The sequence below is a fragment of the Benincasa hispida genome, chromosome 8 (assembly GCF_009727055.1).
Source record: "Benincasa hispida cultivar B227 chromosome 8, ASM972705v1, whole genome shotgun sequence".
Lineage (NCBI taxonomy): Eukaryota > Viridiplantae > Streptophyta > Magnoliopsida > Cucurbitales > Cucurbitaceae > Benincasa > Benincasa hispida.
Genome location: NC_052356.1, coordinates 42813821 through 42826701, shown reverse-complemented (window position 1 = coordinate 42826701; position 12881 = coordinate 42813821).

Sequence of the window (12881 nt, the reverse complement as noted above, 5' to 3'; positions counted from 1 at the left end):
ACTCGACAAACAAACAAAAACTTGGAAACAATACGTAAATTAGGGTTGTCGAGGGTTGAAGTTTCGATAAACAAAGAAACACTTTAGGGTTGTCGAGGGTTGAAGTTTCGACATATATAGAAATCTCGCTAATTTTGTGATGAGGATCTCGCTCTAGAAGGGAATCTCGCTAATTTTGTATAGTCGACATACATAAGTCGAAACTTCAACCCTTGACAAGGAAGATAAGTGGGTGAAGCAGATTGTAAGAGAGAGCGAGATTGTAGGAGAGAGCGAGATTGAAAGCCAGATTGTAGGAGAGAGCGAGATTGAAGGAGAGAACGACCATGACTAATGCTCTTTACACAATCAGGATAAGCTTAGTCTAATTAATCCTATGCAATCATCCCATATCCTCAACATTTCTCATACATACATTGTTAAAAAGTTTTAATTAATTTAACTATAAGAACTATCATTAATGGATGCTATGTTATCATTAATTAGTACACTTTTGAATTAACTCAAGATGTTACATATCTGTAAGGTAAAATGTTCAAACTTCCATCGTTTATATAATTAAACTAAAAACAAAAGGTTTAGTTATGTAAGTTACCACGCTCGAGAATGGACTTTCATCTAACATGATTTACATACAAACAAAATAATCAAAATTCTGAGAAAATAATGATAAATTCACTCAGTAGGCAACGGTTTGAGATAAATTCAATTGATCGAATTAAAATGGCGAAAGATTGATTCTCAAGAGATGGGTTTTGTATATTACTTCCATTGGAGCTTCCATTCTCAGAGATTGTAGAAGAGAGCGAGATTGAAGGAGAGAGCGAGATTGAGAGTATCTCGCTGAACATCTCACTCTCTCTGAACATCTCGATCTTTCCTACAATCTTGCTGAACATCTCGCTCTCTCCTATTGTATATTCAAATTTTTTATTATTATAAAGTTGTACATTATTTCTTTTAATTAAATTGTACATTATTCTTTTAATTAACCTACATTTATTCTTTAATTAACTTGTATATTAACTTTTAATTAACTTGTCTTGTACATTTATTCTTCTAATTTAAGTTGTACATTATTCTTCTAATTAAGTTGTACATTATTCTTGTAATTAAGTTGTACATTATTCTTCTAATTAAGTTGTACATATTTCTTTATTAAGTGTACATTAATTCTTCTAATGAGAAACAAATATTTTTTAATTGAGAATAAATATTTTTTTTTTTCAGATCATGGCTTTAAACCCAGGACCTGTTGATCCCGATGTTTTGTACGACCAGTCCATTCATCAATCATCTGTTGTATGGCGAGATCGTACTACTGGAGAAATATCTTACAGGCGTCGAGAGGCAGTTCTCCAGCGCACTATCCCGCTCCACCCTCGAATACTACCGCTACTGCGCACATCTGGATTCTATGGGGTTGCTAGATTAGTATTTATTTAGTTGGATTGACATCTGATCACAGCCTTGGTCGAGAGATGGAAGCTCGAGACACAGACATTCCATATGTCTTTTGGAGAGTGCACTATCACTCTACAAGACATAGAAGTGTTGTTGGGGTTACCTGTTGACGGTGAGCCGGTCACTGGAGTGATGTACGATGACTGGTTAGAAGTTTGTCAACTATACCTCGGTGTGACCCCACCTACCGACAAGATTAAAGGATTGAGGAATTGAGGTTAAGTTTAATATGGTTAGGAACATAATTTCGTCAACTCACAGATGATGCAGACGAGGAAGATAGCTGGGCCTGAGGTTTGGGAAGATAGCTGGGCCATGATGCAGTATTCGTGGGGTGGAGCATACTTGGCATAGTTGTATAGATAACTATGCAAAGCAACAAGACCTGAGGTTTGGGAGATAGCTGGGCCTCTCATACTTTTGCAACTATGGGCTTGGGAGCGATTTCCAATAATGGCTCCACAGCTACATGTTATTGACGCTCAGTTCGACGAGCCTATGGTTCTCGGTATGTTATTTTAATTCAATTTAATTTTTATATCACTGATTTAGTTAATTTAAATTCTAAATTATCAATTTAAAAATTTAGGTGGAGAGACAAATTTTGTGTGACTAGGACAGCCACACATGTAGTCAGCCAGTATAGATACATGTTTGATCTACTTCAACCTGAACAGGTACATTACACTGAGCCTAATTGATTATTTTATACACATTTTTATTGTATTTATCTTTAATATTCTCTAATATAATATTTTGTGTTTCGGGTTATTTGGGAGCCGTACAAAATTATTATACATACTTTATCTAATTTTTGTACGAATGGTCAAAACATATGGCGGACGATGAGTCCTCTCATATGTTTTCACATTGGTGAGTGACATCTTCCTGACAGAGTGATGAGACAATTCGGTTTTTAGCAGAATGTCCCGTCGCCTTGTAATACTGAACTCGTACTGCATGATATTGACCTAAGGACTGGAGATTGGTCCGAAAAAGTTGCACATTTGGTAGTGCGATGGCACTATCGTGCAAAGTTTATTGCAGTGGGGGTTTCTCTTGAATAGTTTGACACAGATGTCACTCCAGAATATATTCATTGGTATAATAATATAAAGACGCTACGTCACTCGTCCGGGAGCAGCTGTGGGTCATCTGGTAAATAAATATTATCTAATTATTTTTAATTTAATTTATTTTAAATATTGTCTAATTGTTTTATATCACAATATCGAACAACCGTAGACTCCGTGAGGTTGCGAATGATCCGAACCAGGTTCTTGCTATATGTAGTGATAACCAAAGCTATATAGAGGAAATTCATATTATGTACGATAACCTATTGTTCCTCCACCGGCTCCTAGACGTAGAGGACCTGTTCGGAAGAGGATGAGTTTGATGAGTTGCACATAAATGGTAAGAGTTGCCCCTATGATGCAGACGCAGAGTCAAACTGATTATGTTAGTCGATGATGATGATGTCAATATTTGGTTCAGGACATTATGACTCAGAGGCTGGTCCTTCGTCTTCATATGTGCATGGACATGACCGGGGTCGTGGAGAGTAGAATGAATATTTATATTATGAAGCGCCTGCAGAGGTACCAGAGCAACATCAAGAAGAACCCAAGCAACTCTAAGTTTGAAGTCGATGACGATAAACCAGCTCGAAATCGACGACGTCCCGCTTGTGGGACACAATTGATTTTTTAAATTATTTTTATATAATGAGAATATTTAATTTACTTTTTTTAAATTTTTATGAAGATATTATTTCTTTAATTTATACTTTTTGTATATTATGAATAGTAATTTTTGATATAGAAGCTTTTAAATGTCACTGACATAAATAATAACATTAAATAGTCTAAATCTAAAAAAGTTAGGTAAAAGAAACTTCAATATTCAAAATTTACATATTTTAGATAATAATTTGGGGACAATAATAATCAAATAAACACTTAAAACCTTCACATGCCAAGTCTATTAATATGACAATTGATATAAAAAACAAGAAATTTTAATACAGAGTTTGAGGTCAATAGTTTAAAAGATTTTACAATAATGATCTTGGATTCCTTTTGTACATTTGGTACCAAGATTTTGATGGAGTTTTTTTTTTCTTTTTTTTTTTAAATTATAAATAATAATAAAATATTTTTAGAAATTGTTTTTATAAAATGGAAAATTAAAAAAAAAGAAGGAAGAAAGAAGAAGGTGGAATGGGGAATTAAATAAAGAAAAAAAAAGGAAATTTGTACAGATATCTCACTCTCTCTAACTTCTCGCTCTTGTTCTCAAGGATCTCTCTCGCTCTCAAGATCTCGCTCTCTCTCAAAATCTCGCTCTCTCTCAAACTCTCGCTCTCTCTTACTCTTTCCTCTTTCGTTCTCTCCCAATACAAAATTATTTATAACACATTAAATAATTATGAGTGTTATGAGGAAGATCTATTATGAGTGTTATGAGGAAGATCTTTCGTTCTCTCCACATCAAATCACTTGAGATGAAAAAACTACCCTTCATAAAGTTTCCAAAAAAAATCAGACTAAAAAAGAAAAAAGCTGGAAACTCAGTTAAGAAGCTTCGTGCCAGATATGTACCAATGAATGGGTTAGAAAGAATAACATATCAAGCTAGAAACTCCTAAGTTAAAAAGAAAAAAAACTGGAAACTCTCGCTCTCTCAGCTCTCTCTCAATATCTCACTCTCTTTTTTACTTTTTCCTCTTTTGTTCTCTCCCAAGAAAAAATTATTTTTAACATATCATATTATGAGTGTTAAGGTCTCCGGACTGAGGAAGGTCTTTCGTTCTCTCTATATCAAATAATTATGAGGAAGGTCTTCAGAATGACTTAATAATAATGTTAGGGCAAGGTCGAGGGTTCAAAGTTTGACATAAAAAAAATACAAAAGGGGAAGTCGAGGGTTCAAAATTCGACCTATGTAGGTCGAATTTTCAACTCTCGACTTATTTAAAAAAAAATAAAAAACAACAATATTTTTACAAATAGTTTGAAAACAACAATATTTTCCTAAATAGTTTCTAAAAGGACAATATTCTTTTAATTTTCCCACTGCTATATACCTGATTATTTCTTGTATAAAGGAATATACCTACTATATACTTGGCTAGTTGTATAAAGGAATATTCAGGTATATAGTCGTAATTACACTATCATTTGGAAAAAATAGCAAACGACAGGATTCTTTTGAATTATGGTAAAATGCCTCCATTACTAGTTAATCCTAAAATGTCCTCAATAATATTTTGTATTATATCGGAATTAAATTTTGATCTTCCTATATTGTAGCCTACAAAATCTCCTCTATTTGTTTGAAACTTTGAGATAATATCAAATATTTATTTTCAAATCTCACTATTTTCCCTTTCTTTTCTCTCTTATCTTTATATTTATTTTTTCAAATCTCATATTATTCTTATTGTTTCGATTCTTCCATTCTTTTTCTTTCCTTTTCCTTTTATATTTATTTCAAATCTTATATCATCCTTATTCTTTCATTTTACCTTTTATTTTATACATTTATTTTGCTTCTTCTTCTTTGATATCTCAAATTACTGAAACCAGTGCGACAACACTCTTAATTCGCTTTCTTTCCCGAAGTTATTATCTAAATACTTCTTGAAAACTTCTTTTGTAGATGAGCTGATTTTCTTATAGCACAGTCATGATACATTTTCATACTCCAAATTAATCTTGATAGTGAGAAGTATTTGCTCTTCTTAATTGATTTCTCCAAATTAGGATTGAAGTTGTTGTTGTGATTCTTCAACATGTAGATATCGTATCACGCTTTGAACTCATACTATGAGAGATTTAGATGAAGCAACAACTTTTTAGACGAGCTTATCGGCAGGAAAAAGTGCGAAGGAGGCTTGATAAAATAAAATAGAGATGGTGAATTCGAAATCAGAAGATGAAGAGGAAGAAAAATAATTAAATTATTTTTGTATTCTCAATAATTTCAGTCCCTTATTTCACAAAACTATCAATTCTCCGGTAAGTAGTCATTATTTACTTCTTTCTTTTGTTGTTCACCAATTTTTCTTCAACGACATATTAAAATTACAATGTAATTAACTAATGAATAATGAGTTTAAAAAGATTATTATTTACTTCTTTCTTTTGTTACTCTTTTGTTATTTACTTTTTTCTTTTCCTTTTACAAGGTGTAATACCCTTTTAATAAACAAGGAAAAGGGAAATTGAGTTGTATAACATCATTCCATTCTTACAAGGTGTAATACCGTTATTTGCTTCTTTCTTTTCTTTTTCCATTTTTTTAATTAGTATCAAAATCTTTCTTTTGAAACTTCACTCTACACCAATTTTTCATCTATCCTTTCATCTTTTTTTTTTTCTTCTTTTTTTAATGTTATCCTATTTTCAAATATCATTTTATCTAAAATTTATGTTTTCTTATTTAATTTTTATATTTTTTTCTGCATAATCATAGAACTTGTTGAGTATTTGTTATATTTGACTAAGAATTTGTGTTTATTATTTACGATTTTGAACTAAGTACCATCCATCCACCATTTTTTTTTGCAAGTACTTATATAGAGTTTCAATTCTAGATTAGAAATACAGAATAATTATGTTGACATATGTTGTTATACAGAAGTTAGTATTGTTTAATGGTTAGAATACCTATTCGTGGTATGTTTATTGGGTGAGGTTTGATCATTATTTTCTATATTAAGTTTTTATTTATTGGGTTTCTTATTTCCAACTTTTGATTTGTTTTGTATTATCTATTTTTTACCATTTAATTAGAATTTTGTTAGTTAGTTACAACCTAATTTAGGGGAAAGAATTTTTTTTTCTTAGCATTAAAAAATTTGGGTATTTTTTAAATAGAGAATGTTATTTATCAAAGATGAGGTTTTTATGACATTCCCAAATTATCAAATCCAAAATAATAGCAAGGATAAAATAAATGAATATATAGAACAAAAAATGATAAAAGACTAAAAAACCCATGTGTAACCACCATTTTGCTTACTTCTCCTCATTTTCTCAAATTGAAAGCTATTATTGATAACAGCTATCAGTGATAACCACTAATAGCTGCTATCTGCTATCACTGATAGTTACTATCAATTATTATCACTAATAGCTGCTATCAGTGATAACTTCTATCATCGATAACGTGCTATCAGTGTTAGCTTCTATCACCGATAATATGCTATCAGTGTTAGCTTCTATCACCAATAACATGCTATTAGTGGTAGCTTCTATCAGTGATAGCTACTGACCACTTTATTGTCTCTTTCCTTGTCCTTTCCAAATATTTGTATGGTACATTTTCTTTTCGATACCTATCAAGGGAAATTTTGTAAAAATAGCGAATAGTCAAACCAAGCACTTCTTCTTCATTTGATTTTGTAAACAAATATTACGGGACACAAATATATAAATATTTCAATTTGTGCCCTTCATTTTTGGTCATCTATGTCATTTTTTCAAGTTTATTTCTAATAGACATTATACTATTAAAGTCTTATAAAAAGGGAAAAAACACTATTGGCCTATCTGATACCGTTTGCATTTCTTATTTTAGAGAAATAAACTTTTTTTAATAACTATTCTTGTGTCTTATTTCGAACTTTTAAGAAATGATTCTAAAAATGCTGCAAATTTGTGGACTAAAAAAAATAGTTTCTTTCAAATCCATTTTCATTTGTTATTTATATTTAATGTTTCGTTATAATAATCAAACTTGATGATTGACTTGTCGGTGTTAAATCATTTATGAATTGGGTACTTTTAAGTTTTGGGTATGAAATTTAGGCTCATAATTCTTATGAAAATAAGGAAAGAAGAAAAAACCCAATAAAGGAAAGAAAATTTAAAAAAATAGAGAGAGAAGAAGAAAAAAACTAGAGAAACAAAAGAAAAAACGAAGCAAAAACTGGAAGCAAAAACCGGAGAAAAGAAAGAAAAAAAAAAGAAGCAAAAATAGAAGAAAAGAAAGAAAACCAAAAAAAGGGAAGAAGAAGGTATGCAATAAGACAAGGGAGGACAGGATTAGAAATTAGAAAAAATTCAAAAGTTAACTAGTCAACTCTTAGGTCTTTCAATGATGTATATTTTCTATGTTAATTCCCCCAAAGTTGTGTTGATTATTTGTTTTAAATGCTAATTTTGTATGTAAAACAGTCCTCGAGGCATTTAAGAGTCATTACAAGAAAATTATGCCAAAAGGATAAAAAAATGACCAAGAAAATCAATAAATTGAAGAGAATCGAGTATAATCGACTGTCATCGAGTATTTAACAGAATACTATAGAGTACAACCCAGTAAGGCTGTTGAGTAACCAAGCATCGAGTATAAGCAGCCATCGAGTTAATATCCAGAATGCCATCGAGTAAGATTGTCGAGTCATCGAGTAAATACTAAAAAGGTCGTCGAGTAAATGCTACCCAATAATCGAGCATCGAGTATCAAGTAGGAAACAGAAAACTCGCTTTTTTAAACTGCACAGAAAACTCGATGTATTCGTTCTTCTTTCGTATTTTGACGCGATTCATCCCTGCACCTCACGACGCTTTGCTGCTGGCATAAATTTTGATTCAGTTCTTCAACAAAGAGGAGGATAACATTTTGAGAGATCATTTTTGAAGAGAAACTTTGGAAAGGAAAAATCCATTTCTAGAGAGGAAGCACGATTTCGATGGAGGCTAGACTTTCTCTCTATATCAATTAGTCTCTATAGTAATTTTGTTTCCTACCTAGGTTAGATTTCGATTTCTTTTTTATTTGTAATTAATAATTTCTAATTCTTCATGAATTTCTATATGAATTTATGAAGTAATTAAATCTTCTTTCTTTTTCGAGGGTTCTTGTAAATTCTTTTGAGATTTCTACTTTTCTTAATTTGAATTTGAGCATTCTTGAATCTGGTTTTAATTGTTGAAGCATGTTGAATGATCTATATCTTGAGCATGTTTAGCCTAGATGCTTGGTTTTATCACATTCACTCATGATTGAATATGTTGCCTTTAATGTGTTCGATAGAATGTCTAACTAAGTTCTCCAAGTGGTAATAGTAATTGTGTGTTGAATGGATGACTAACCTAAGATGCACTAATTACTAGATTTGGAGAAATTTTAGTTAATGGAGTAGGCTATCTTAACAATTAATCAATGCAATTGAATCCTAGAACTTAATGCATGTGTTTTCTCTTCTATATGACTGTTAAAGAACCCAATAGAGGTAGAAACGTATAGATAGAATAGAGTTAGGGTTGTCTTACCTTAATCGTTGATTAGGACGCTTTCTTTACTAGGTTATGCTAGTTGCCCACCTTTGTAGAGACTAGTTTAATCTAGATTAAGTAAATAGTTGCTTGCTTAATCTGATTGTGAATTAAATTTGTAGAATTCAATGATAAGAATTGCAATGAACGTCTAACTTGGATCAGAAGCAAGATTGTTCTAAACTTGGTTACAACTATCTTTTATCTTTTGATTTTTAGCACGTTTCTTGTTTTAATCGAAAACCCTCGTTTTATAGCTTTCATGGTAGGCTTGGTTAAAGAAAAGATTAAATAACATTTCCCTGTGGATCAACCTCTTACTTCCACTTTAACTACGAGTTACTTAAGTTGTTGTTCAGGTTTTATAAATATTGTTTGTTTCGGGTTAGGTAGAACTAACGACACCTATTTAGCTTTAGACATTAACACTTCCATATTTGTAAATATTTAAAAGAGGTGACATATTTTTAGACTTTTTCCTTTCGTTTACTATCTATTACAAATATCCTAATTTATTTTCTTTTATAAAATAAAAATATTTGTACTATATATATAAAAATAACCGTAAGGGATGAATCTTCACATCTCTATGTTGTCCCTATCACTTTTCATAATTTTTATTTTATTCTTTGTAAAAAACAATTAGGTCAAGGTGGTTACACATGAAATGATGTAATCCTTTATGTCCATTTGTGATCTAACCCATATAAGTATGAAATATCATAGTATAAAAGTAGAGGAACATGTTTGAAGGTAGTCACATCATCTTTTTGTTATAAGTGTTCTAGTCGAACTAACATATTTTTTTGTGTATGTGTGTAATATGTATCATAGATATGAGAATTTACGATCTAACAGCAAGATATATTTGAATAGACAGTCGTGGGGCTGTCTCTTATACACATCTAGATGTGTATAAGAGACAGAACTAACATATTTTTTTGTGTATGTGTGTAATATGTATCATAGATATGAGAATTTACGATCTAACAGCAAGATATATTTGAATAGACAGTCGTGGGGTATTCAAATGATTCGACAATCTGAGCAACTCGAACTATCCAATCCAAATTATAAGGGTTGAGTTGGGTTAGTTTTAATTTTGGATTAGATTGGATGGGTTGAATTTTTTATGTTATTTTTCCAGGTTGGGTTGAGTTCGGGTTACACTTTTAAAAATTCGAGTTGACCCAACCCAACCTGAATTTCTAATATTATTAAAATATATATATTATAACTTATAAGTATTATAACTCATATATATTTTTAATATTTGTATGAAGTTTTTAATAGATATTTTGGATTTTGGATTTTGATATTTAAGATTTGAGTTTTATGAAATTTCAATTATTAGTATGTGTTGTATACAAATTTAAGTATTTTAAGTTAATAAAAAATCTAATTAAAAAAATTTTAAAAAATAACTCGACAACCCAATACAACTCAATCCAAATTTTAAGAGCTGAGTTGGGTTGGGTTGGAGACCTTATTTGGATCATTTGGGTAGCCAATTCGACCAACTCGAATTTTCGGGTTAATGCAAAAAAACTCCTAACCTAACCCAACTTGACTATGTACACCCCTAGACAGTCAGGTCCTCTAGCATGCTATAGTTATTCAAGTTGAAATAGTACATCCCATATATGGGTACAATTTAAATCTTTTAAGCCGTAGATATACAACATCAATATCTAACAAAGTAAAAATTGAACTATGTTTGAATGGATAATCACACATTTTGACTTTTAAATTTTCATAATTTCTTATTTTTATCTTTTCTATTTAAATAGTTACAACTATTCCGGTCAAACAATGTAAAAAATTATTTGATATATTAAATCTTTTTAATTTTTGTTTCTCTATATTTTAGACAACATATAATTTTTTCGCGCATGCTTGTTATGAACTTATGTAATAAAATAATGGTAATTGGATGCCTATTAACAACTTGACCGTATGAGGTGGCCAAAGTCAACTACATTATTCTAATTTTCAATAATGTCATTGTGAAATATTCTATAGGGTTTTAATATATGAAGCAAGTAAAATATCATCTTTTCCTTATTCAATAATTTCCTATTAGCCATCTCTCTTTCTTTTTTCGTACTTCTAATTTCTAAAGCAGTAAATTTAATTCTCTAAGGAAAAATATTAATTTTTACAATGATCTTAGTGAGGTGTATGAATATTTAATTACCATCCATTTATTTAGTTCAATTTTTACTAGTCAAGAACCTCAACCGTGACTATCACAAATTATTATACAATCGAGTTAACACATACTATCATGTGGTCAGTTACACATTACTTTAATCAAATATTGATTTAGACAACAGAGCACACATACTATCATGTGGTCAATTATACACTATTTTAATCAAATATTGATTTAGACAACAAAGCATGTGGGCTTATAATATTACGCCGATGCGAAATCTTACCTGAAAAATCAACTCAAACATCGAAGCCACATAGAAAGTGGCACGTTGACACCCACGTGTGAGGTCAAAATCAAATATCAATGACTTATATTAATTTATATATGTGTTGCAAAGGTTTATCTTAGAACTTCGTCCATATATATATTATTTACGCTCAATGGATTGTATTATAGAACATACATGATAAGTAGAATTTTATTGAAATTTGTGAGTTTTAATAGAGTTTATTCAATACATAGATTTTAAAGAAAATCATACATTTTGGAATGTTGAAGAAATTTTGCCTAAATACGTAAGGGTTGCACTCATCTTTGTGCAATCCATTTAACTATCTAACCAGATTTTGTCAAGTGACAAACATTTTTACTTTTTTTTTTTTTTAAAAATATATTCATTATTATGTTGGTGGTTAGAACTCAACTGCGTTTGTTGACGTTAGGGCCCCCCATAGGCTTGACCTTCACTTTGCTTTCCTAGTCGGTCTTGCTTTTCGAGTTGACCATCGTAAGAGATCCTCAGACCATGTGGTGCTGAGTCTATTACACTTTTATTCCTAAGTTAGTATATGTAGTATATAGTTCAGCTAAGCACACAAGAAATAAGGTCAAATCTCTCATTTAGAGATTATTTCTCTCCTTTTTGGGGGTTGTAAAATTGGGTTATTTATAGGCCTTTCCTCTAGCATTCCCCACTGGTTATGTGTAACTTGAGTGATGTTTGTTTTTATGCTTAAGGTTGTCGGATGCCAAATTGAGAGTAGCTCGATTATTTATTGATTGGTATACATTTACCAACTCAGTTGGTCGACCTCAACCTAAATCCCAAGCCATTGACTTTTTCCTTTTGGACACTTCTTCTCTTATGTCTCCTCTTGAAATCCTTTGACTGGGTTCGCTTGTGGGCTTTGAGCCTTGTCTCGACAACCCTCTGTTGAATAAGAAATTTTGGTTAATCACAAATTGTCACGTCATCACAACGAAAACCCAAGCCTATTGTGGAAATTACAGATTGGATTAGCCCGAACAATAGAAATCGATTGGGTCCAGCCTAATCTAGGTCGATGGTAAAAACTTGGGCCAGATAATGCTTTTGGGCCCAAGCCCATATAAGGTCCATGAGGAACCTCTATAAATAGAGGTTTTACCCCTTCATTTGGAGGGGAGCGGTTGGAAGAACTGAAGGCTGAAGCTCTGAAGCTCTGAGACTGAAATTCCAAAGCTCTAAAGCTCTTAAGACTGAAATTCCAAAGCTTTGAAGATCCAAAGGTTGAAATTTTAAAGATTTGAAGAACACAACTCCCTCGAAAATAAAAATATATACTAAAGCTCCTAAGATTCAAATACTAAAGCTCCCAAGTCTTGAAGACTAAAACTCTTAATCTCTCAAATGTTGAAGACTGATATTTTTTCAAGTTCCAAATACTGAAGCACTCAAGTTCTGAAGAACTGAAGATCTAAACTATTAGAATCTTCAAAGATTAGAAGACTTCACTAAATTGACCATATCTTCACAACCTACAAACTGAAGATTCAATCTCCTCAAACGCAAAGAAAAATCCTAAGAAAATCAACAAGTTAGAGGCCGATCCAAACTGATAAACAAGCCAAATGATGATCCAAGTCAATCAACAAATCAAAGGTTGATCCAAACAGATCAACAAACCAGAGGCCGATCCAAACTTATTAACAAG